The sequence below is a fragment of the Varroa jacobsoni genome, unplaced genomic scaffold, assembly GCF_002532875.2.
Source record: "Varroa jacobsoni isolate VJ856 unplaced genomic scaffold, vjacob_1.0 scaffold_1348, whole genome shotgun sequence".
Lineage (NCBI taxonomy): Eukaryota > Metazoa > Arthropoda > Arachnida > Mesostigmata > Varroidae > Varroa > Varroa jacobsoni.
The window spans coordinates 41224-67592 of record NW_019214250.1 but is presented as its reverse complement, the minus strand read 5'-3'; the positions used below and the strand labels follow the sequence as shown (position 1 = coordinate 67592).

General features: G+C 40.0%; 1 protein-coding gene and 1 long non-coding RNA gene across 2 annotated transcripts in view; one reads left to right on the top strand and one right to left on the bottom strand.

The window, feature by feature from the left end:
* The window catches only part of LOC111269056 (uncharacterized), a 77244-nt gene that overhangs the window by 24985 nt on the left and 25890 nt on the right, over positions 1 to 26369 (bottom strand). The window lies entirely within an intron of this gene.
* Positions 26 to 9375, top strand: LOC147752291 (uncharacterized). Its single transcript, XR_015314447.1, has 2 exons — positions 26 to 337; positions 9170 to 9375. It is a non-coding gene; the product is annotated as an uncharacterized LOC147752291 (long non-coding RNA).

Sequence of the window (26369 nt, the reverse complement as noted above, 5' to 3'; positions counted from 1 at the left end):
GGCGTGCGTTCTACCTTTAAAACGATATCTTTCGAAGTAGCTGGCGAAAGACAGCACGTTCGTGTACTCATTCGTTCGTGCTTCATACTGAACAGCTTAACAAAATGGTGTAGTATTTTTATTTCGTGGTAAAAGTTTGTTGCTATGCAAGATTATACCTGAATAAAAGTAACTACTTTGAAAGCATTTACAATTTTAGCTTATATTTCAGCTTGCTGTTTCTTTTTCGCCACATCGACAGAGGGCTATTTATCCAGCGTCAACATATTCGTAAGAAGAGCCTACGAAGAAGGTAGCAGTGCATGGGAGCAAAAAGAAATTGACGTTATTCCTAACTGTGAGTCCATACTTAGAAAAAAAATAGGTTTATAGTTAGCAAAAATGTAGGCGCACAATTGAAACAGTGTTTGATCCGAGTGAAAAGTAATTTTTTTCCTATTTAGAAGTTTACCTATCCTCAAGCGTAGACCAGGAGTAGGCTAGATTGAACACTTCCGTTGATCCAAGGTAAAATCAATAGTTGATTTACGCCAAAAAAAAACCCACATCACAATGATTCTTTGCGAATTTCTTACAGTTTAATACTTCTTAGAATTTGTGCTGATCTAGCTAGGTAATATGTTAGTATAAATAATGTGCAGGGTTGGCGAGAAACTAGAAGGTGTTGCCCATTGTAACTTCTAGCGCACCGTCAAGGATTTTGTAGCTACTGTTAATCCTCCCGCTTAAAATTCCAGTTTGAGAAAAGATTGAATATAATTGTATGAGATCAGAGAGCGGCATTTAATTTCACTAGAAAGGTGGCTGCGATATTGTGAGGCGGCCTTTGTTTGTCGAGAGTCTCGAAGGATCTAATCTCTTCCAAGGATTCTCAAGAAAATATATTCCGAAACCGATGGAAAGATTTTGATTAAAAAGGGCATTTGGGAGTCGTCGATGTTGTTTTGTCATAGATACCCCAGCTGTCTTATGACCATACGAAGATGTTGTAAAGCTCTGTATCATTGTTATTAGTTACTTTACTCTCTGTATCTTCACCGGGCACTTCAGCACTGTGTCATATTCGTGTTAAATAGTTAACGTAACACACGCTGCCGTTTTCGGTAGGACAAATTCGAGTACAAAACAGATGTTATATATTGTGCGAAGTGTTTTTGTAGTCCGTCCACTTTACAATGGTAAGTGAAATTGAACTTCTTAAAATTAGACATTGGATCTTGTCAACGTTTTTTTAAGTCGGCCATAGCCCAAAACAGGCAAACTATATTTTATTTACGAGTCAGTGCCGATTATTTTTTGTTGAATAAACAATCTCACGTTTCGTATGATCATAGTAAGAAATGTTCAACACACTCACGTAAAAACAGTTGTGCGTCTCTTATGGCTGGACTCCCGAGCCCAACAGAATCCCGCACTTCCTGGGATTTTCTTCCCGTTTAATGCTGTCAAGACGTTCGATCACAGGAAAAATGGTATATGCATTATGGTAGTATGATGTTCACGATGCTGGTACCGTTTTTTTGGCCAAGCACGTAAAGCGCCATCGTAGTTTGTTTGTACATACGTGGGCGGGCATAGGAAGTGCTCATGGTCGACTTTGCCCTTGTTAGAGAAAGACGACGAGCGCGACGATAAGGAACGTTCGTTCGAACAGACGACTTATTTCGGTTTTAAACGGTGAATTAATTAGCTATAAGGAAATAGAGTTACTCGAAATCTACCGTTCTGAAATAACCTACGCTTGTAAAGTGTGAGCACCTAGGTAACATTCGAATAGACAGTTTTTTTTCTCTCTCTCTTTTTTTTTTTTTTTTTTTTTATAATTGAAGCCTGCATAACGGCTTGAAACTAAATGTTGTGTCATTGCTATTACAAACTACTTACTAACATTACGATTGCAAACTTACAAACGAGGAAGATAAACTTTGCGAGATCTTCTAACCAAGAGGACTAAATCTCCTAAAGTCCTTAGGGGTAGGTCGAAGATCTCTAAAACAAGCGCCGAGTTGAGCAAAGACTTCGACTTGACACACTCATATTTTACAAAACAATAATTAAGTAAATTTGATGGTAATCCTATTTATGGTTGACGACAAGGTATCCATGCGCATAAATCCATATTGGAAAATATGTACACGACAATTATTCGTAAAACAGGTAGAGAATCTTATGATGGTGTAGCGGTAACGTCTTTATTTACAAAAACGTTGGGCACGTGGTGGCCTAAATTCAAGATTAGGCAAAACCTTTGTATCATCCTGAAAGCAGTTAGGTGCATGTAGCAATGCTTTAGTACAGCATCGATACGTTTACGAGCGCGAAAGACCACTCAGGCCGTTCGGCTACGTTCTTTTTTCAGTGGAACAGCAACTGAGGTTACGTTTGAAGAGTGGCCTCGGTAAGCACCCTTTGGCCAATGTAATATATTTTGATATGAACATGAACCCGTACATAGCCAGTTTTTGCTATTTACTGCTTAAACAATTAAAACAATCCTACAGTGTAGTCATTGTATTGTGTTTCAATGACCTACAGCGACGGTACATTTAGCTGCATCTTTTCTAAATAGTTATCATTTTTTTCATGTGATGTACAACAGTGCATGAAGGTCCATAGTTTCTTGCGACGATCGTCTGCTAAAGTCTTGCCTCTAAAAGTAGATATTTTAACTTGTATGTTTGGCGCTGCTGCCGCTATTAAACATTGCTTCAGACGGGCGCATGAAACTTTTAGCTTGAAACTAACCGTGTATGTCGGCTTGCTTTGAAATCTAGGCACCCTCATGAGTCCTCAAGTTTTAGGGGCGAACACGTTACCACCGGACTATTATGGAGATGCTATTGCTCACATTTGCTAATGTAGAACAGTTATCTAGTGCCAGGATTTGTTGTGTACGTCGGAGGAAATACATGTTCGTAGTCAGTCAATTTGGATGTAAAACGATACATGAAGAGTTGTATCCAAGTCAGACTGTAACCAATAGTTACAGAATCAAAGTTTCAATTTGTCCTCTAGATCATAAACAACAGGCCAACAACTGCCAGCTAAATAGGCTATAGCTTCCTAAAGTTTAGGATCAGTAGTAAATTTGTGTACTGGTTACACAATTGGCGTGAACACGAAATTTAAGCTGACAGCTTTCGTAGATGTTTGTGTCGTTGCTGTCAATAAGTTATTAGCTCCACATGCATTGTAAATCGCAGTCATAAATATAAGATCCCAATAAAAATAAATCGAAAGGACCCACGCATCTATATGCTCTGCGAGTTTCCAAGTATATTTATCTAAAACCAGCGACTTCCTTTCCATACATATCAGCCTACGTTGGTGTAAACAGTCAGGTTATGGAGTCACCTTCTGTCTATTTGTTATCGAGTCTGGACAAAAAGGACATGTGATACTGTTTGCTTATTTATTGCCTTTTGAATATATTTTTTTTCTAGAGAAGCCTATTATAAGGTCAAGTGATAACCCATAAAAGTATAATTGATAGTTGTCGAATTGAAAATCCAGTGAGATATACTGATATGGTAAGAAACAGAAATTTTGCATATATATATATAGTAAACGAGATAGTAAACGAGAAACTGTTTAGATTTTGTAGTTGACGAATGGCCGTGCATATAATAGTGGAAATGACATTGACAATTACGCTTTACGGGAAATCGTGGAAGACATTTGTGCTAAACGTATAGCAAAGGCTTTGTTGTGGCCGGTGTATCATAAAAATGGGCGTTCGCGTAAGCTTGCAAGCTTAATAACAATGCATCATTCAGTAGATGGTTCTCGGTAGAACGATGACACTTCGTCGAAGACTTTATGCAAATTGATTAGAGGGTTTATTCTCTAACCTTTTAGGGACACGTCTTTTCCAGGGCACCATATTATACCAACACCGATCCTAATAATCTTGTATTGTCCGCTGTATCGACAATCGTCATCTTATTCATGCTCTTTCTACAAGTTCATGATTTAGAGTTAAACTTGTGTACCAGAATGAGCGTCTGCTATACTTTTTGCTTCACGTAAGGTTTTCCATGGTTAAATATTAACGTGAACTTTGAAGTATTTCATGTGGCCTATGATTTTTGCCTCCGCAATTTCACTATCCTTGACAAATCTGCTTAGGAAACCCCTTTACGAATATTTGGTATATTTTCTGCTATTTCTCTTCCGAATCTACCCGAAAACAATGATGAGTTGACCTTTTAACCATTGATATATACAAAAAGGACAGAGACTCTCTCTAAATTTCGCTCTGCTCAAATTTAGTTTATGCATGCATTTCGTCTTTGAACGAGAATACATAACTCCTGCAGGATTACAGATTCACAAAGCCGTGTTTACTTCCGTGTTAGATTGATAGAGAATGTCATTGTCTGGTAAGAAATACTTCTCTAAATATTTATGGATCATCCTAATATTGGAGCATTATCATGCTAGAACATGTGCCTAGAACTGGTCGAACTAGACCTCAGGTCTGTCATGGGATTTATGCAGTTGTTCGAGTAGACACTGCTTGGTATGAGAACGTGCTATGGGTGTACTTTACGGTGATTCTTATCGTTAAAACGAAGAAACCTAAAGTAGCTTCCCAGCTGCATTTACAAATGCGGCTCACCAGGAAGTGCTTTTCTAACTTTTTATAAATACCAGTTTGGTGCCAGCAGCCTTCCTAGGTAAGCCCATGTATTTAACTGCTAATCTTAATGGCACGTAGTGGTCCGGTTCGAATCCGGGCGCAGACGCACTTCGCCTTGCAGTGAAGGTTAGCCGTCTGATTGAATGCCTAAAGGCCGGTGCCAGGTGTAAAACCCGAAAGGTTTGGTTTAGCTTTTATAGGTAAACAAAAAGCCAGAAGTGACATGGGAAATCCTGGTTCTATGGCGTCAAATTATATCGTGAAGCCCAGGATATATTTTAGACACTATGCTGATTTTTTTAAAAACTACGTTTTTTGGTACTGTTATACGAGGTGCACTCATAGGCAAAGATTTTATTTAGCGATTATTACTTATTAAAACCTTATGCTCTTCGAGAAAAATGATTTTTTTTAAAAACACATCTCGAGTATCGGCTTATGATAGGCTCTAAAAGAATGGTCTACTTGTATTTCAGTGCAAAAAACAACGCACTTTAATTCTACGCATATTTTCCCTTCAAAAACGACCTAGCGCCAGCTTTTATTCTTTATATAAAAACATCGATTTTCCTTTTTTCAATGGGCTTTTCATAGATTACCTATGGCTGCGTATTCTAATATACGAAATGCTGACGACCCAGAAATAGGTAGAAGATATAAAACCCAGTAGAGTTAATCTATGGCCCGTTTGCGCCCAACCGCATAGTTCTTTACGGTTTAACAACAGCGACAGAGTGTCCCATACTCGATTAAATGTGTAAAAATGAGGCACTAAGGTCAGCTAATGAAAGCCTGGTTGGAATTCCCGCAAGCAAAGAACACGGATGCCGACGGAAAACGTGCCACTGGGCTCCGTAATTCGTTAATAAAATTTCCTTTTTTTGCGGCTAATATCTAAGACCGTTCACTCGCATATCGTTCCCTCGACTCTCGGTAAATGGGCTAAATTGGAACCAAGGAAAATCAGGAAAGTCTACGATAGTTGTAGGATAGGGGCAATGCAGCCGGCGGAGCGAAAGCCTGAAACAAGTGCATGACTGCAATAGTTTAGATATTCATTTGATAATGCAAACAGATTCATGTGTCCTGGTTCGTGGGTTACAGCTAAAATACACTGTCTAAGGAAAATGACAAAAAACTCTGCATTCAACAAGAAACGTTTAGAATGTTTAGAAATATAGTCAAAATTTAGGTAAAATTACGAGATCTGCCTAACTCGATAATATAAGTTTCTACAGAAAGAAGGAAAATATATATTCATATTTTAAGAGTGTTCGCTCTTAGGGAAGAGTTAGGTGCATCTCACAATGAATCATGCTCTCAGACTCCGAAGAATAATTCCCAAAATCCGATCATGTAACAATTCTATATGCATATAAATCTACCTCTGAAGAACCTTTCTACAGGATAATATTTCGTTTACGCCAATGACCCGACATCGTATTCACGCTGCAGTGCTCATGATATGTTTCCCTTCCAATGGGGATTATATTATAAAGTCGTTTATATTGTTCTCTTAGCCCGTGCAGTGTCTTGAGTTGCTAAATCGTTTACGGTCCTTTCCGTTGATTTGGGCCGGACTCGCAAATGAGGATCGCCTTTGAAAAACAAACGTATCACTGAGAAAACTGGGACAGCGACAACAATAAACTGCACGTGTATCTTAGATCGCACCACATCTCGCGCTACCGTGGGCAGCGTCAAGAGACGTTCGTCGCTCGGAACGATATCCGCGGATGCCGTCGGCCTCTGTCGCCCCAGAAATAGCTTTTTAATTTCTTCCCACGACCGTCACCACAGCGAACGAATGGGGGGCTATACAACGATGGGGATCATAGGTGCCTAACGAATCGTAGACAGTATCTTGTATATAATGAATTATGGTAATCAATCAGTTGGTGTTAGGGTAGGTTGAAAAGCTTTTTGGTTGTCTACTTCCCTTAGCGTAGACTTACATGGGCTGACATATGCACGTCCATTGGTCATCTGGATGATACGAAATATTTGCTTTATGTTTTCGGTGTATATGCGTACATTAATTGTTGCGTCTATAGAAATGAACGGAGGCACTGGTTAACAAACGATGATCAAGCAGATGCTACCGAGTTCGTATGCCCAACAGGTGTGTCGGTACAAGCACATGCACATACGTGGATGCATATGCATATATTATATAGCATTAGGTACAGAATACGTAAGCCATAGCAAAGTAGGTGACGCCCACGTTTGCAGACAAACAAGACGTAATTACGCCATTCGACGACAAGGTTCATAGGATCATTGATTGCTATTTTTTTTTTCTTTGCTTTCATGTTTAATGCAATTCTGGTTGCCATAGAAGCTACGCGGAAGGTACGATAATGTATTTAGTACCACAGGCCAATGGCTTTTGTCCTATTTTCACCTACATTGCCAGAGCCAGCGCACTCTCGGTTAGCCCGAATAACCAGAGAAAAGCCGTTTCTCTTGATGTTTCTAAGCCTAAATTAATTTTCTAAGACAGAATTTCATTATCAAGATTTTCATCGAGCAAAGTACCAAAACTGCTGAAGGACTGCCTTAGGCTTTTAATCGAAACTCGCTGATATGTGTAAACATTTTGCTTGATTTATATGTATAGCTTAGTTTTTATGATGTCGGTATCGTAGAAAAATCTATTGAAGTCCAGACGAAGTTCGTCAATGCAGACTAAACACATTTCCGATTGTATAAAAAATTTGTACGCGACAGACGTTCGCCACTCACGTGGATACTGGTAAATGCTTAGATGTGCATCGATCTGAATCTGAGATTCTATTGTAAAAGATGATGCTATTGAAACATAGAAATGGCCAACAGAAGCCGTTCTTGCCATCGCTCAGCTCGTATTTAATTCAGACGTGAAGTTTAGTCGGTCAAAGGATTTGTATAGTCGGCGCAAACAGTGACCACTTTATCCCTGTGTGTCCGGAGTTCCCGTTTTGGCGCTGCTATATTTGACTTATTCCATGAGCAAATATCATTCCTCGGAATGTTACTTCTCCTTAGTAAGCCGATGTTTGGTCCCGTCTGAAGTTTCAAAGTATCATTACTTTCATAGTGTCTAGGTCGCATATAAGAAAATACGGTCTGTTAGGTTTAAGGGAGTGCAGGCTGAATTCTTCAAAGGCTATTTGCAGGTACAATGCTTACGTATTCACAACGTCCATTAGCGACACTCCTGTTTTTTAGCGGCGTTATTCACACGTATATATACTAATTCGTGAACATTTTCACTAGGTGCCGACCGCCAAGCTTCACTCGGTACTTTTCTGTACCAAGAAAATTGGGTGATTTTTACTCTAATTTTTCTACGTCCCTATATTGTACCGAGGTCATAGTAAAAATCAAAACGTAAATTTAACCCTCGGCCTTAACAAGTGCGTATATCAACGACGGTACAGTGTATGTATTTTCTAACGTTTTGCCATTGAATTTTTACGTGCTTTAGAGCGTTCGCATAGTCAACATTAAAGGGCCGGAGAAATACATTTCAACATCTAACTGGAAAAGAGCCGGATTGTAAATTGTCATGCATTTTACAAGTCACCGCTTTCGCTATAATTTACATACGAATGCATAAAAGAGTGCTCTTTCTGAGCATGTGGATCTCGGTAGGTACTAGGCACCCGGCTGCCTTTTAGCAGCGTTGCTAGCAAGTCTGCCCAACTAATTAACCTTAAAGGCCAATAACTGTCCATATATATATATATAGCACGATCTATAAAGTAAGCCCCCACATTTATATATGCCTCGGATCCGGGAACTGGTCCCACCCAATCGATATGAACCCACTGGTCCTTTTCGACTCGCAGGATGGTGGATAGTTTAAAATGAAAGAAATGATTCTAGCTAGATTTACCTTCGGACAGTAACTTCCATTCTCTTATGCGTATTACATTAAATCGCGTTATTTGACCGAATGCGCACATAATTAACTGACCAACTTTATTATGATTATTATGGACCTTCAGCCCACTTTTCTGGAAATTAGGTGCAAGGTACCAATTTTTAAAGCAGCGTCTCTGAGACGGTATTCGTGGACTTCAAAGTGACGTGAAGGCTGTTTTGCCAAATACCCAAACTGCTTGTTATGCACGACCTTGGACAGCGAGACGGTCACGACGTGTATTCATGGGCTCCGGAATGCTATTAATAAATAGTTTAACGACGAAGTACGTGACTGGTCTAAGCAGTGACAAGACGAAAAAAGCAAGTGAATGGAAAAACTGATGGGAACGCTTCTGTACTTCGAAAACCATTTGCTCACATCTTGTATTAGAATCACTGGCAAAATGTGCTAGGTAGTATAGGTGATGACCATTATTCGATTGTTGGGCACGTTTTCGTCCCGAGTCAGAGGTTCGATTGTTGACTACGTAAGCTGTAGTTTTTTTTGATGAAGACCAAGGTCTTTTCGCGAGCGGCTCTTAAGGAGAAACTGTTGCTCAAATACAAGGGCGATTTAAAATTCAATGTTTATAATTGTTTGTGTGCTGTCTCTTGTAGCTGACGCAGGTGAATTCCTCTGGTGGAAGTGATGGTATGGTGGAAATGCAAGATTTTTCCCTCGTGCGGATTCGTCGCCAAAGAAAACTAATCTGCTGCAGTAATTTAAGGTTGATTTGTTAAAGCAGAAAAATTACATTCGAGTTTGCCATGTAGCTTTTGCAAAGAGTTAATTAACATTTCAACAGTTCAGTATGCTTTACCAACTGTCAAGAGTAATACTTCCACAGTGGTGTTTAGAGAGAATATTTCTTAGCCATGTTTAGTTACGTAAATGCAAGTTACAACTGGAAAATGCTCACGCTATATTACAACTTATTAGAATGGTCAAATAATTTGTCTACACACAAACAACTACATAAGGATGAACGCCGTAGGCAACGCATAAGAAAATTTAACATTCAAGTTATTAAACACTGAGCTTCTTGATAAGCGAATTATAAAAATAAGAAAAAACAAATACGGATGTTTAAAGGTTGTATTCGTTATTTATAATGAAAAAAAAAACTGTCCAGCTCTCTGCTATCCTCCTCAGTTCATTCCGAACAAACATCTTTCGTGTTCTACTCCCGCTATATAAATGCTGATAGCCGACCCTTGACCATCAAGTGTGACTACGTTCACACAATCATGCTTCCGATAGTCGGCACTTCCGTAGTTATCGTGGTATTTGGAGAAATCATGGCGTCACTCGGAATGTTATCCGTAGTCCTAGGGCGCCGATATCTGATTGAGTATAGGTATTTGATACTCTGATGGGTATAGGTAGGTATTTGACATATCTGATTGAGTATAGGTATTTGATACTCTGATGGGTATAGGTAGGTATTTGACAACTGATATAGGTATTTGATACGCTGTTTTTACATCGTTTCGTTATTACAGTGGGCAATTTTACTATAGGGCCTCAAATACGAGACCTCCCCATAGTGGGAAAACAAAACAAGCTATTAGACGATATACACCTGTAGGAATCATCGAGGGGACACATTAGGTGGACTCCACAAAGTGAGCCCGTATTCCACTTTTATTACAAGGATTTTATATTTTCAAGGGGTCTCGAAGTTCCATTCATCCCTATTTAAAATCCCAGAATGAAAATTTGAGGAGTTCGAGAACTTCACAAAAGCCTTGTGCAAGAATCGTTTGCATTCGTATCGCCGTACTGAAAATGTTTGAACATCAATCTAAAGCCAGTGCAGCTGATATAAAGCAAGACCGCAATATTGCCAATGATTGATTTTGCGTTATGAGTCGAAATATTCAAAAAAATAATAAACTTCTTGTCTACGGTCGTTTGTGGTTAAAAATTCGCCAAAAATATTTTGTATTATAGTGCGCCCATGTTAGGTCATTAGACCTGCCCAAAAGTCCTTGCTAGATTTTATTGAACTACAAACTGAATGCAGGCGTTTGTGTACTGTTCAGCCTTCTGCATCCTACTAAATAGCGCCCCATATATTTTTCGACTTTGTTTCAAGGAGGTTAACGAGTAATTAATAATAATGCAGACCAGACATCATTGCGAATAGGGCATATATCTGGTAAGGGAAGATTCATTCAGTGCAGGCCTGGTTCAGAATTGATTTAGATATCATTCTAAACCGAAGCTTGTAGGTGGAATTATGTCTTTCCTGTAGCCTTTTTTCAAAAAGGTCAAAGGTTGATCATATGCCGACCAGACTGTACTAACATATTTACCTGGTACCACGGGAGTTTTACCATTAAATCCTAGACTCCATATCCCTTGTCTGGAACTGATTTCTGTAGTCCCTCGGTGTCGAGTTTTACGTCCGATATTGTCGTCAGCTATTCGATCAGACGGCTGCGTCCCAGCATAAAACTAAGTCTCTCTATGCACGGCTTCAAACCTCGACCACGTCTCTCTAATATTAATACGTCACCCACCATGCGATCACGGGGAATTTTGTTGTCTGAAGACATTGCGTCTGTGTGATGCATGCTTGTACAATGTACACACGTAAACGGCTATAGAAATACACAAAAATATTGGTTCCGTCTGTAATATAACATAGGCTGTTGTCCATAAATTACAGATGTGGACGTCAATCAACAAATGTTCCCAAGCTTTTTCGTCTGGTATTGCTGTAGTTACACGCTCTTTCTGACGGCCCTGCCAGCGTGAACTGAAGCATTCGTATGTCGGGCTTCGTATCACGGAGACCCATAGCTGACGTTTAACGCAGTAACTGCTAATTCTTATATGAACGTCCGTAGCTATGGCTGTTAAGATTAACATAATTTACTAAGCTATTCAGTTACTTGAAATCGTCTATCCGTTGTATGTTTATAGAACTTTGTAAACATGAAGGACCCCAGCGCGGTATTGTCCGTACTCGATATCTCAAATCATGCCTTCTTATCATGCTGAACAACATAAAATTAGACACTGAATACGGATTATTTCTGGAGTTTGTGGCGGTGGGGTTCCTATCGAAGCAGCTCCAAATACCGTTAGCCTTAAAGGACACCCACGTAATCACAGCAAACGTGATCATGGCTCTAGAATAGAAACATTCTACTGCAACCCTTGCTGTGAATATACAAACTTAATATATTTCTTAAATTCCGGTTTACGTGTCTCAACAGCCAGCCTTCGCTTAACTGCGATACCTATCCAAGCATCTCGTATAGGTGCCTATCTTCGTTTTCATAATTATCCTGTATGACTTATTCACTAATTATCAACGATCACTTTGCTCTTCATTACTGAACCCACTTGTCTCATTACCATATATGTGCGGTTAAGTCAAAGACAAACCCAACAGGACAGACGGATAAGAAAAGCGCAGCTATTTAAGTAAATTAACCCCTCTGTTTGTTACCATCATAGTTAAGCGTAGGTACTCGACAGCCCTTTTGCTGTCTGCATATGAAAAATCGTCTGCCTGTTTACGTTCGGTCTCCCTCCACCTCGTCAACACTAAGTTGCCTAAAGTCTGATAGGCAAACATGTTAGCACAACCTGAATTATGAAAAGTTCACGTCTTCTCGTAACAGAAGTGTCAACAGGAAAAAATCAGCTTCGGCGCGCATTGCGCGAGAAGATATTGATCGGACAATGGCGATATATGAAATTTTGCTAGTGTTTAGTTGTCACCAGAGCTCATCCGATGATGCGGCGCGCTATTGTGGAAATGCTTATCGAGGATAAAATGTCGCAAACGTAACATGGATTGGGGGAATTGTTGCTGTTCAACAAGTTCGTAGGGAGACTCCTCGGTAACATAAGCGTATGCAATTTAGATTCATCCGAGGAACACATTGCTTGACCGTTTTAGTGTATAATATGCCAGTTTCTCTCCGTATGATAGGTAAACTGACGTGAACATGTGACGTAATTGAATGTAATAAACAAGTTCAGTATAATTAGTTACCGACGGTGTTTCCTTTCTGTCGGCAGGAGTAGCTAAGGTCCTGCGTGGTGCAGTGTTCAATGACGCGACAACTATGAGCTCACTCTGTCATAGTTCGGCTTCATTGGGGAGCCATTTTTGCGCGCCTGTTCGCGCAAGTCACGCAACTGAACCTTTCAAGTTCTCCCCATCTCGGCACTGAAACTCATCCCTATACTAAAATGTGTCGGTATATAGAGAAATTAATGTTCCGAACTTTAAACTGAGTTCTATTGTTATTACTATACAGCATTGCGTCGGGCATCTGAGCCGTTCCAACACAAAAAGAATCGTCTGTCTACGCCTAATTTCGAATTTAAAATACGTCGCTTTAGCAGATTACCACTTCCTTGGTGCAGGATCATGGGACAATAGACACATACAGACACAAAGATCCCTTTCGAATCGGTTAGGTTACCTACATCAGCTAGCACATCGCTCAATATGGCTTAATACATACGGCACTCGAAAACACTCAGTATTGCGATACTAAATCAACGACGTTACATTTTATTATGGGAATGGGCATCGTTCGATTTTGTACCCTATGGCCCACACTAGAGCTCAGCATCTATTTTGTCTGATTTATATCGTTATACGACGAAACGTCTACAGGGCCTCGCGTTGACATTTATACAGTTGTTACTGCGTTTCATCCTACCCCTTTCCCCGTTCGGCAACACGTTTACTATGAATCAACGGCATTAGAAGCAACTGAACTCACAGCAGAAATACAGTTAATCATAGTAATTCACACTGTTAATAGCCTATTTATGTTAGACCTGAAATTTAGGCACAAGATACACTTCGCTCTATGAAGTTTCAGATATGCGATGGATTTAGTAATGCCTTCGTTTCTACGTCGGTTTTACCTTTGATGAAATTATATGATGATTAAACTGATAATACTCACCATGGGGTCTTTTACAGGGATGACACTATACCATGTTAGCTATATCTGCTGCCGCCGTACTCAATCGAGTAAACCGTAGAGCCGTTAGTAATGTTAGCTTACCAGTTACATTTTGTAGCATAATTGTACAGCAAATGTGTAGAAAATTTGTGTTGCTACAGGTCCATGTGGCAAAATAGCACTATGCCCTATAATTGTTTGTTTGACTTGCCGTTAATTTTGTAAAAATACCACTGCATTTTTCTACATTATGTACACTACGAGATCATGTTAGATTTCAGTAGTCAATGGCGTAAGTGCTCGGTGAATGGCTGAAACTAAGACACGATATGGTCTAACTTGCGAAGATTCGGTGCTTTATATAAGTCATTCAGCCGTACCATCTCCTACCGACGCATTTATTTAATTGGCAAGCAAAATAACAACGCTTGACAAACAGCGGCAAACGTTTCGCAAAAACAATCCAAACCTATTTCATTAGGTCATGCATAGAACGCATTCCATTTATAACGCTAGGATACACTATTTTTTATAATCTGCATGCCTTTTGACCGCTTTCTCATGCCTTTGGCCCACCTCGCGGACCTGCAGTATAAAGCATCATCTACTATCCACGTTATGATTTTGTGTAATCCTATACCCATCTAGGCATTCTAGGTAACCACGAAGTCACGCCATCATTTCCCCATAAGGCTCAATACCTGATCAACTTTCGTTAGTGCAGATTACTTCATTCTGGTAAATTATCTATTGCAAAACTGTACGTTCCACCTTCCCTTCGTGCAAAAACTTGCACGATAACCTCCCATAGCCTTTTCCAACGCCGCGTAGTCTCACACTACCACATGCAAAGCCCTTTCGAATTCAGGGGTTACTCAGATAACACCAGACCTCTTATTGGATCCTGCGTCCCCCACCCAAAGCTCCCCCAAAAGTCCGAAAATAAAAATGCATCTACCGCCACCACAAAGCTCATATGTGTTCGTATTTCTTTTCTTTGGTAACCATCAAGCGCTGTTCATGTGACTCAGGCGGTGGTATTTGCACACTGGTTTAGCTAATATAACATACCTTAAATACGGTTCAAAAACCTCGCTTGCTTACTCTGTTACGAATCCTGTCAACATTCATCTTTGAAATTAATATGAAATAATAATGACGTTAATACAGCCTCAAGCACTGCGACTGTTTATATACTTTGCATATACATGTACATGGTCCTATACGATAACAACATCGGGGTCCTCTAAGTTAGCCGTGACAGCGTCGTAATAGGGCCTCTCTGCCTTGCACGTTGTTTTCGCCATGAATACTGTTACCGTCGCTCATTCTTTTAATAATTATTGCAGCCGCCTTTGATGTTAATGTTAAGAGTACTCATCCGTATGTACACTAGGTTTTGTCACATGCACGAGCAGTTACGAGGAATACGGCGACTGCATGCGCCTTTGCTGAACCTATAACTGATAACGATAATTATTGACTATACGCGTGCAGTAACCGAACTCTATAATTGTACCAATGTGAAATATCCCTTTTTCTAACATTCCGGTTAGTGTAGATGCTTCAGGAAACAATATTGTCTAAATCAGTCGGTGTTATATCCACCAAAAAAAGCCAGCACCGAATGATACAAGGCTAAGGCGTATCAACTTTTTGAGGTTAATTTGATCATTCTCGAACGAGACGTTGATGTATTCCCGAAGTCAACAGGGTATGGCTTCCACTTTATGCATAGAACTTTAACGTGATATTTGAACAAAGAAATCCCAAATGAAGTCCCAAACCAGAAGCGTCATCTACATGCAAGAAACAGACACGCTATCCGTTCGTTTTGTTTGTGTTAAGCAATCGTATATTAGTTAATGACACACATCGTTCCATAATTACATCCTACATAAACCTAACCTTGATTACTTCTGTTGAGCTGGCTGCCGCAAACCTTTTATCAAATGCCGATGATAAACGCAATTTTACTATTGGTTTCCTATATAAATTGCAGACGTAATTTTTTCTTCGTACCTAATACTATTAATTCTCTGTCGAACGCCACACCACTAAATAGTTGCCACCAAATGCCCCCGGATGGATACTGCACGCCCGCGATGATGTGGCTTTTCTCTTGGCGTGCCGAACATACTATGATCAAACAGACTATTAACACGGCCCTTGTCGCTTCAACATTTACTGTTAATAGTTATTAGATAATATTTATATATTGATATATCCATCATCGCACGAGTAGTTATGATCAGTATGGGGAACGGTTCCGAGCGTGCCCATTTCATGCTAGTCGTACCATTTGTATTGTATTTATCTGTATATAACAACGCTGCAACATAGCTTCCCAATCATTCTGTACTGTTTTGTCAGTTAAAAGAATTTTCTGGGCATGAATTCACATTCTGAAAGGGGCTGGAGGCATCACATGTGCTCCTCGCATAATACAAAGGGGTGCATGATACATTCGACAGCTTGCCGTATAAATTCCTCATGTTACGACAACGAGATATCTCTGTCTCCGTTGGATTTTTCGCCACTTTGCCGCAATCAATATACCTGCATTATATACAGAGGCGCCTCGTCGTTTAGCTAATGTTAAAGAGGGCTTGCATGATTTACAAGACGCACTCATACGTAGGCTAATTCCCTTTGTTTTCCATGTGCTGCACATAAGGCTAGGCCTTCTTCTGGCGTGTCAGTAGCCGAACACATGATGTACGCAGGCCTGCGTAACGTTACTTCTACAAGTGATATTTTTGTTCCTCGTGGACTACCACCTTCTGCAGTATCATTTCATCATAAATCATATGCCTATCCAGCATGCAAGTTAGCTTCTGAATTACCTTTCCAATCTGCCCAGACACAGATTTTAGTTACAATATTCTATGTATGAGATACAACGACATATAAAAAGACCAGTATGTATGCATATAGTTTTTACATGCGGCATTCTATCATTCTATATGTACTAGACTCTTGCATGTGTGGTGCAGACGATGCTGAGCCTGAATAGTGCATAAACGTCCCCGCAAAGGTGCAGTGATAATGTGCTTTCCTATTAAAGTTAAGGATACTTGAGGTGACCTGGATTCGAAATGCGACGCAAACATATGAGGGTTCATGCTGGGAGAAACCAGCCATCTGCACCAATACTTAATGACAGTCATACGGGACATAAGATAGTAAACACCTAGTTCACAGGCCGGGCGTCTACAGCAAACGACTTAAATGACGGCGTGAGCAACGGTACAGTTCCCAAGTGGCAAAAAGACACACATTCGAAACGTCTCCATCTGAGACACGTCTGTGCACGTACAACGACTCATGTCATGCAGCCATCTGATCGAGATGGCTTAATGAATAGTATATTCCATGCACTGAATCAGCATAATACCGACATGAGTTCGATGCGCATGGGAAACTTACGGAACTTTTGCATCTTCAATTTTCCAGTGAAACACAAAAATCTACCATGAAATATAATATCGTTCAAAAAAGTAAAACGTAATATTTCAAAAGCTCAAGCAGGTTAAACAAAGTTTTTATTAACATATCCCCCAATGACCCGCTTTACAACTCTGCAGTATACAGCTACCACTATGGGACTGAATTTCTTAAACGCAGCCTTTTAAAAGTGAACGTCCAATCCTACCTGAATGCCATTGGCCGAACAGTGTTCACATACAAACGGCGTTTACGAGCTGATATATACGCATGAGTTTTTCATGCAAGCGAGAATTTGGGTTTCTTTTCCAATCTACAGTTACAGCTCTTTGACGTTTCTATATCTTACTGTGTCAAAGTGCCCTGTGCCGCTTAAACATCATTGTATCGCACCTACATGAATGGTAATTTGACTAAGTTTGATACCAAAGTTCACTTACTACTCTCCAGCTGATAGAGAAGAAGTTGTTACCTTAGCTGTAAAGTCAGGGGGAACAGTGCGTAAAAAAACATATCGACAATATCCATAGGAAATGTCTATAATACATACATGCACGGTTATTTATACGCACATATATTCAGCATGCGACTATATGCCTATGCTCGTGCTGCATCGAGATCTTTTCCTATAGTATACACTGCACGGTAAAATAGCCTACTAAGCTAACATAGCCTGCTAGAAGGATCCCGTTAGTGGGACCCCGTACCCTATACATGATGAACTTCAACGTCATCTCCTGCATACGGTATTGCGTTCTCTCTAAAGGTTAGAGTAAGCGCGCACGCTGTTTCTAATCATGCTTCACAGATAGATAGATTAAATAGATGCTTTTTACTAGACTGGTACTGGATACACCAGCGAACGTGCATTGAAAACTATTGTAGATAACAAAATCTAAAATTGTCATGTTTCATGTTCTAAACCTAGAATAGATTGATTCAATTTAGTAGGTTCACGCACTGCTAACGCCCGAAAACGATACAAGAAGCTCTGCATGATGTCTTGGGTTTTTGCAGGTAAAGCATACGCATCAGTGCCAACTCGAGAGCCCATCCAGTACGGTTAATTACATGCTTATTATAGAAACAGTCTAAAAAACATTTCGGTCGTGTAAATACGCGTTGTAAAAAAACATGACATTTAGCCCTCGACTCGAATGTGCTCACATTAAAGGAATCCTTTAGTACTTATTCGTATTATCAATAAACCATATCTTCTTCATTACTGATATTGTGACAAGAAAGAAAAGTCTACAGGTATTTTTAGGTATTCATGCTGATTATGTCCAGTAGGGTCTCGTGGCGAGGTCAATACCCAATGTCCATGCCACTATGACATGCGTATTTCGCAGCACCCCCTACAAATGATATCGGGGGTACTGTTTGTTAAACCCATTTCGCTCATTCGTCGACAGGGAACAGCATCGAACCTAGTGCGTCCGTTCATGTGTATACGTGAGAACAACTGCATGGGCCAAAGCGCACTAATTAATCACTACCGTTGAGAGAAAAAATTATAACAATGCTTTCGCCAAGGATTCGTCTAGCTCGTTGCCTAAAATAAGAAACCAACAAATAGTCACCTTTCGACAAATAGTAGAATCGACCTATATCGTAGGTTTATATAGCCCCACCTAGTGAGGCTATATGGACCAAGGGTTGCGCTGTGCCAATTAGAGTGATTGGAGAGGTCCGAAACCACCCTTTCAATCTGTGTTGAACATTTAAGTATTTAATTTGTAAAAAAAAAAATAGACATTGATATACAACGAATTATTTGGAGAGAACAGTTTAATATAATTCATTCTCTTGGACAGCTGACGTAAACAAACCCACGTTTTCAAAGACAGAGGTATTAATATTGTTTTGTGAGAATATCGGATGGTTTACGAATTCTGTCTTTTGGCTTAACGGCCCCGACTGGCTATCATCCTAGCCAATCCTAGCCTAAAGGAAGTCATTTTCTGTGCATACGTTTTCGTTCAAAGGAAAAAGATCCGTCTTCTGAAGTTTTCTAACGGTGTTGGCCATCGTAAACAATTCCTCATATGTGTCTTTTGCTAATCCGATTATGTCACACACTGTGATCCCCCTACCGTAAATAGTAACAAAATTCTACTCAGTTGTACGACGCCGAGTTTCGAGAGAAGTGTAACACTGCGAAAGTCACTCTCCAAAGCAGACCTCATTATTGCACCTAGGTCTGTAAAAATCTTTTCATTACCTATGACTAGCGGGCGTGGCTTTGCTACAGAACAGCGAATGGTCGCGACAAAATGCTTAGAGCAGCCTTAAAACACTTTCCTTGTAACCCATCTGGACGGATTTGCAAAGCTTTGACTTTCGACGGGAGTGCACCCTAGGAAATAAAATATGGTGTTTTTACTTGCAGGCACGAAGGCGAGTATTGTGATAAGGATTTCATATTCTTACGTTGCCAATTCAACAACTAGTTTAATGCCTAGAGACGCTATCAGTTTTAGAGATTTAATACCGACAGACAAAATGTCTCATCCAGATTTTAAGATATTTAAAGTAAAAAAGTAAAGTTCTATGACTCAAAAAAAAGTTCGATCGTAATCGATGTCTTTTTGGATCGGAGCGAAAATAGGTGATCCTCCCATGTTAGGGAAGCCTACGTGCCGATCACGATGCCAGCCGTTTGTTATATTGATCTTCAGTGGTTTGGCGCAACTCGTACGCTGCTAGCTTCCCTTTAAGTCTGGCACGACCCTAAATGATTTTCGGTATTATAGAGCTACTGTAGCCTTTTGACGTGCGTCAAACACATGTCACGAATGGACATATGTAAGCTGTTTGGAGTAGCAGCTGCTGCAGCAGCTTACGTCCATAGCCTTGAATTGTCGTTCCAACATGATCCGTCTTCAATTCTCCTAAATTCACAAGCTGCCTACCTAAACGATAGACCTTTCCCGGTAATAGCCGCAACTTCTTCTTGCCCAGTTTCGACCCGCATTCTATTTTTACTTTCATTTTTACTTCATTTTTTTGTATGTATGCGTCATTTTAAATTTTGAGGTCCACTAGCAGCTAATCATTAAAGAGCAAAGCAAAAACCTCCTGTACAACCGGAACAGGTTACTGTAATCGAACGTCCGATGCATAGCATCAAACACTGATCAGTAAAATCGTTTAGGAGTTTGATCCATTTCAACATATGACATATTTAGGAACTTAATATTTGTCAACAATATTATGCAGTCACGAGGATGCGTCATGGAAATAGGCTTGTGCTGTTCCATAAGAATGGCTGCGTGAAATCAAAGCTGATTGTAACGCCCGTAAGACCTTAAGAATCATTATAATTGGCCAATTCCGGTGGTGCGACGAGTCGACAGGACGAGGTGTTTCCGTCACATTGACAATATGATTCTTCTGATAACGTTTCGCCGACGTTTTTTAAATTTTTTAAGTGTGGCACACGAGCTACAATATGGTAAGTTAGTGGATATATAAATACACATGAATATAGTACTCAAGGCAGCTTAGTTCGTCTGATGTGCAGTCGACGATAGTTTACTTCGTGTTCAATTGAAATAATACGGATCTATAAAACTTTACCTCGCCGTAGCCCCCAAGCTGATCGTGTAATATAACTGAACATAATTTTTTTTAGACGGAAGTTATCTTGTTCCTTTTTTAGTTAAGCAAAAGTTCGGTAAAATGCAAAAATAATATTCAGTCGCTCCACTTTTGACATCTGGAAACGATGTACAATTACAGACAATTTCTGACCCGCGCTCATTTAAAAAGTCTGGCTCGAAGAACACGAAATGGCCTATATAGCCTCTATCCCGTACAGATCCCATACTCCCCTACAGGATTCTATATTACTGCGACTTTACGCGAACGCATTTTCCTTTCGAGTGACACAAATCACTACATTCTCTCCATACGTCATGACCCACGTGCTGGAATACTTCGCGCGTTGTTAATTAATGTACTTAATTTGTAATTAGGCAAGCTTCTACTATAAGGGTCAAATAAGATCTTCACATAATTAATAAATTTTCTCATTAATATCGATCAGTTTCGCGCTATCGCCTTCTCGTGAACATGGTGCAATCAATCACTTCTGGCAGAGTGACAATCTCCCAGGTAAATGCTAGAATTGATTTTTCCATAGTATCTTCAAGCATGCCACATAAAAGCGAGGACAATTCATTAGACAGTATCAACTCGAGTACGTAGCGCAACGACACACTATCCCTGTACATTGTCATGTATAAATAGCCATCCGTATGATAGCTAAAGCGTCGGAAGCATCACGCGTTCGAATTCTCGTGCCAGCTATAAGCCAACCTAAAACCTAGGAACAATCGAGCTATTTGTACATACGCACTGAGTGCATGCCGAACTTCTAGTAACAATTATGGCGGAAGTTTAGGGTTTTTTTTTTTTAGTACAAACAGTTAGACAGGATACCACGAGCAAAGTGGCAAGGCGTCAAGCAGAGTTTTTCTTTGAACTTGAACACAATTGAACTTGTCGTTGACAGGCTACGTTGAACGTCCCCTTTAACCTAACCGTTCGTCGAAGGATCAAGCCGTCGCTGACTCAGGCCGGTTATTGGCATGCACAGCGGGTGTGATTAAACAAGGAACGCACGCGTACGATACATGCAATTAGCACGACTATGAAAAACTGCTAACCCGCCAAGTTCAGCAGAAATAGCATATGCACAAGAAAACATGCAGTGATGCAAAAATGCACGCTCGTCCAACTGGCCTTAGATCGGTAAAGCTTTGGCAATATATATAATATAAGGCGTATTATATCATATTTTAGTTTGCACTTCGTTTAGCGATCTGATTGGACAGTCATCGGAGGAACTGTTGCTAGCGCTTTCCGACAAGTTACTACAGTAGGACATTATCGTTAGGACAAACGATTGTTTGCTGTTAAGTATCGGCGAAGTGAATTACGACAAGCAAGAGTGTGCCACGTCCCGTAATAGTAGTTTTCCTCTATGTGCTGTTTCCTCTAGGTGCTATCGAGTGGAGTAATAACAATAGCAAAGGACAAATCACACTAATGGCAGACCATCAGCCTACAAATATATCTGACGTAACGATACGTGAAACGTTCGGACACGCTAACACTAGAGCTGAGCTAGTTATATAGATCACAGTATGTTTGCTACGCACGACTCGCATCAATCTCTTTTTTAAGACCTATTTTGGATAAATTTAATATTGGTTGTTAATTTTTCATTATCCAAGTCGCTGACACGCACTGGCGTACAGTGCAAAGTTCCAGTGAGCTCTGATAATATTGAATATTTCTTCTTATTCAGCGCAGTGTCGTTTTGATGGCCTATGTTAGGGGGCATTTGTGGTTACATGCAGAAAAAGCGAAGTATCAATATTAGGACATACAACATGTATCTTATAAACACCAACACTAATTATATTATATTCCATGTTTATTGCAGCAATTTTCGTGTGTAATAATATGAAATTCAGGGTTAGTATTTAGGTGTCCCTATACTACCTATAATAGATATCGCTTCGTTTAGTGCCATGCTGAAAACCTATGAAGCCGTGAGTCGCGTGAGCAGTTCGTACATTCGACGTATTCGATAATTTGTTACATCAATATCTTGCATTTGATAATATCAGCTTTATAGATAGTACACTATATACTCAAAGGCCGAACATTACCGCTACCTACTGTGCCTCTTGGAACATCCTGTTAAGAGGCTAAATGAAACCAACAAGAAAGCCAGCTAGGTTAGCAATTACAAAGGCTTCTCAAGACACAAAAATACATCTTATAAATAAAAACACGGTAGGATACGGTTTCAGTACAAAAACAGGCTGTGATACGATGAGGACGATCACATCAACTAGCAGACAGAAGCTTACAGATGCTCTCAGCTGTGAACACATTCACCATTGTGAAGCTACGGGGGCAAAGCAGTGCATAAAGAAGAAAGCGTTTTCAAAATTAACTAGCGTCATATATATATATGCATGAAATAGGCATTTCGTCTGCTCTTGTGTTGTTGTTATTGTAGGGCCGGGTACGGACGGTTATAAATAAATCAGTGCAAAGTTATTCCGAAAAAGAGCATGCAGTAGCCGACTGGAAGGTAAAGCAAAGGGATCATATAAAATGCAAATCTTACCAAGTATCAGAGACAAGCAGATGCGCGTCTTCGGATTAATAGCTTGTAGTGAACAAGCGCAAGCAGCATAACTGAATGTAATGCTGAACACGTATCGGATACGAAGAATTTTTAGGGAAGTGAAGGCTTTGTTTACGTATATAGGTGGCGCTGTCGGGCTTATAACAGCAAACACATATCCATATATATAAAATTGTTGTCGTTATTCTTATGCGCATAAACACATAAAGAAAATTTGGCATGCGAGTCTGTTTTGCTTTTCGCATACGTGCGTCTTAATGTCGTCCTTGATTTTAAATTTCTCTTACTCCCGTTATTATTATTACTACTATGTATTGCAAGAACAAAATTACCATTCACTCGCTATGCTCGTGCTTAGCGTATCGAAAAAAAAGAAGAACGATCTGTCGTGGAATCTAGTAACGGCTTATTTGCATTCTCTGCTTAATACAAATAGTCTCCCCGTCAGAAAAATGCGCTGAAGAAGGAGGATATTTATCAAGTATAAAAAAAAACGTTAGGGAAAAGCCAAGAGGCCAAAACATTAACCACTATTGCGTTACTCTCCGTAGTTCAATTGTAGATGAACTTCTATGAAAAAAAATATTTACCATATATGTTGACGCATCGCTTTTAAAGGAAAAGACAAGTGAAAATAGAAAATGATGCCTAGCTTCTAGCGGAATGTGATCCTTTTTCCGTTGTTAAAAAGGTAAAAAATTAACGTTTAACGTTTGTAGGAATCGCGATGCGTAAAGCAATCCAATCCTTTGATTTTTTTCCGGCCAACAAAAAGCCTGTCGATAATTATATGCCTAATGCCTCATTGACTAGTTATATCCGTAGTAGTGAGCTGTTGAATACGCTAACTTTTAATCGTCAACGGTTCATCTGCTGTATGAAAGGAAACCTGTGTCGCAACCTGTGATTACTTCTAAAACCTTATCCATGCTATTAATCAGTTTTCGTAATAGAATATAAATCTTGTACCGCTTCTGCCGCCCTCTAGCATGCAACGATTGCTTTACGTTAGAATCAGGGATGAAAGACTATTGCCTTTGTTGTTTTTCTATTGGAAAGTTTCGCATCTTTCCACACAGACAGCCTACTTATTAGTTCAGGCTACATGTTTATTCAGTGCTGCATAACTAAAGTATTCGGAGACCTAGCAATATGTAATAATATGATTACTTATTCCGTATAAAAGGTTATCAGAGGTTTAATTCCGTAATTTAATACGGTAACATGTAAAGCAAACTCATTCGGCAGACAACACTAGTTTCTGCAACAAAAGGACATGGACAGTTTCGCCTTTAATGGGCCTGCAAACGCGCTTACATTATCCTTAAATCTAACAGTAATTCGGCCAGTGTAGCGAAGCAGGACATAGTATCACAGCTAGGGGAAGAGGCTACAGCTGAAGATCAGGCATCGGAAGATCGCACAGAAGGGTGAGTACCCATCTCGACATCACCGTAAATATCAACAGCAACAATCAAGTTAGTGATCAAATCTGACACACGAGAGCTTAATCACAATATTCGTCTATCTACTTTGCAAACCACAAGTGTAGACACGGACAGATTTTGTGCCGATCCACTTCATACCTGAATCCCTAAATTTTGCTTAATGACTGAACCTCATGCATTCACATAGTAACTTTTGCAATACCGATGAGGTGTCCGATACGGACGCCAGCAGTCAAGGCTGCTGGAGAATGAATTTGACACGTGTGACGCTGTGATCGTTGGCATTGTAACTATACTAATTAATTATAAGCGAATTCTCAAATAGGTACATAGCAGTTAAGCACAGGAATCACATTTAGTGAAGAGCGTAAAAATTACCACGAGCAAATCTAGGTTGAGAGCTAGCAGCAAAAATTGACCACTAAGCTGAACCTAGTTAGAAACAAAGAAGCGTATCCAGTTGTAAACACCGAAAATATCCCTATTTTACCCTGTGTGTGTTGGGACCCCAGGGGTAGTCCGGGGTCAATGTGCGAATCGTCGGACACGGCGTACCTATCGACGGACTGCGACTGCTTATGACCGCCTTATGTGCCCATTAGCGAAATGCGAGCAAATATCATACTCGTTAATTGACATACTTCGGTAAGTGCAATATTAGAATAGCCATTGGAAAAACAGATTCCGCGGCAAACCTCGCGACGAACAGTTCGGCCATTTGCAAGGCCAAGAAGTTCATGAATGTCAATCAACTTCTGCAGGCAACACAAAATCCATGCTAATGCATAACATAACTCTCGCGCATTTAAGTTTGTCTGACAAACCTGCTAAGGTTAGAGCACGCAGCTTAGATAAGCTTAGCTTCACAATTCGTCGAAGACTAGGCTTACGGTTAAGGTGGAAATTGAACCAGGTAATAAACTACATACGAAATCAATAGTCAAACGATGATCACACTCATTGTTACTGAATACGTTTGTTAGCCCACAACGACGACGTCACAACATTACCCGGTTGGCTTCGTCCATTAAATCGTGAATTATGTCTTTTTAAGCACCTGCTTCAGTTCTCATTGGCGCTCCTCAAGGCTGAGATTTCAGGCCAGTTTATTCCATACTCAATAGCTTCAAGATATTTTTTGTACTGAAAAATGTTTAACGAGGACGATCAGATCATATGTAGCCATTGACCAGTAGGACACCGTATTTAGGAAAACAAGTCGACCTCCAGTCTGACAAAGATGTCAGGACGTCCCACCGAACGTGCGTGAAGCTACCTCACGTTACTTAGTCCCTGTGGCACCCTTTTTGATTTTCAAAATTGGTATTACGTATCCTAGGTGTTGCATCAGCAGCATATTCATATCAGTTTTTTTTTCTGAAAGAACTCATGGCTTCATGCGTTATGCAGGTCGAATAGCAACGTATTTATATGTATGGCACTGTAAAACTCTCACTTACGAGAACCAGGGCCCCATAGTTTAGGGCCTTGGTGTGCAACTGACTAAAATCACTATTAATATTACATTAGTGTACAGGAAAAATAAAGTACGAACGCCTTCAGAAAGGCCATGATAACAGAGAATTCTGCAGGGTCCATAGAGAACCTTGGTGCGCGACAAGAGACAATTGTGAATCCTGTTGTGACGTCGTCTCTGCAAACTATTATATATTGATAGTACCTAGCTGCCTGCTTTGTTACAAACAAATAGGTCTAACAAACTTACACCACGTCTACGCAAAATGTAAACCCATCTTTCTTTACTTGTTAGCGTCGGTTATAAAAATGGTTTTGTCAAAAACAA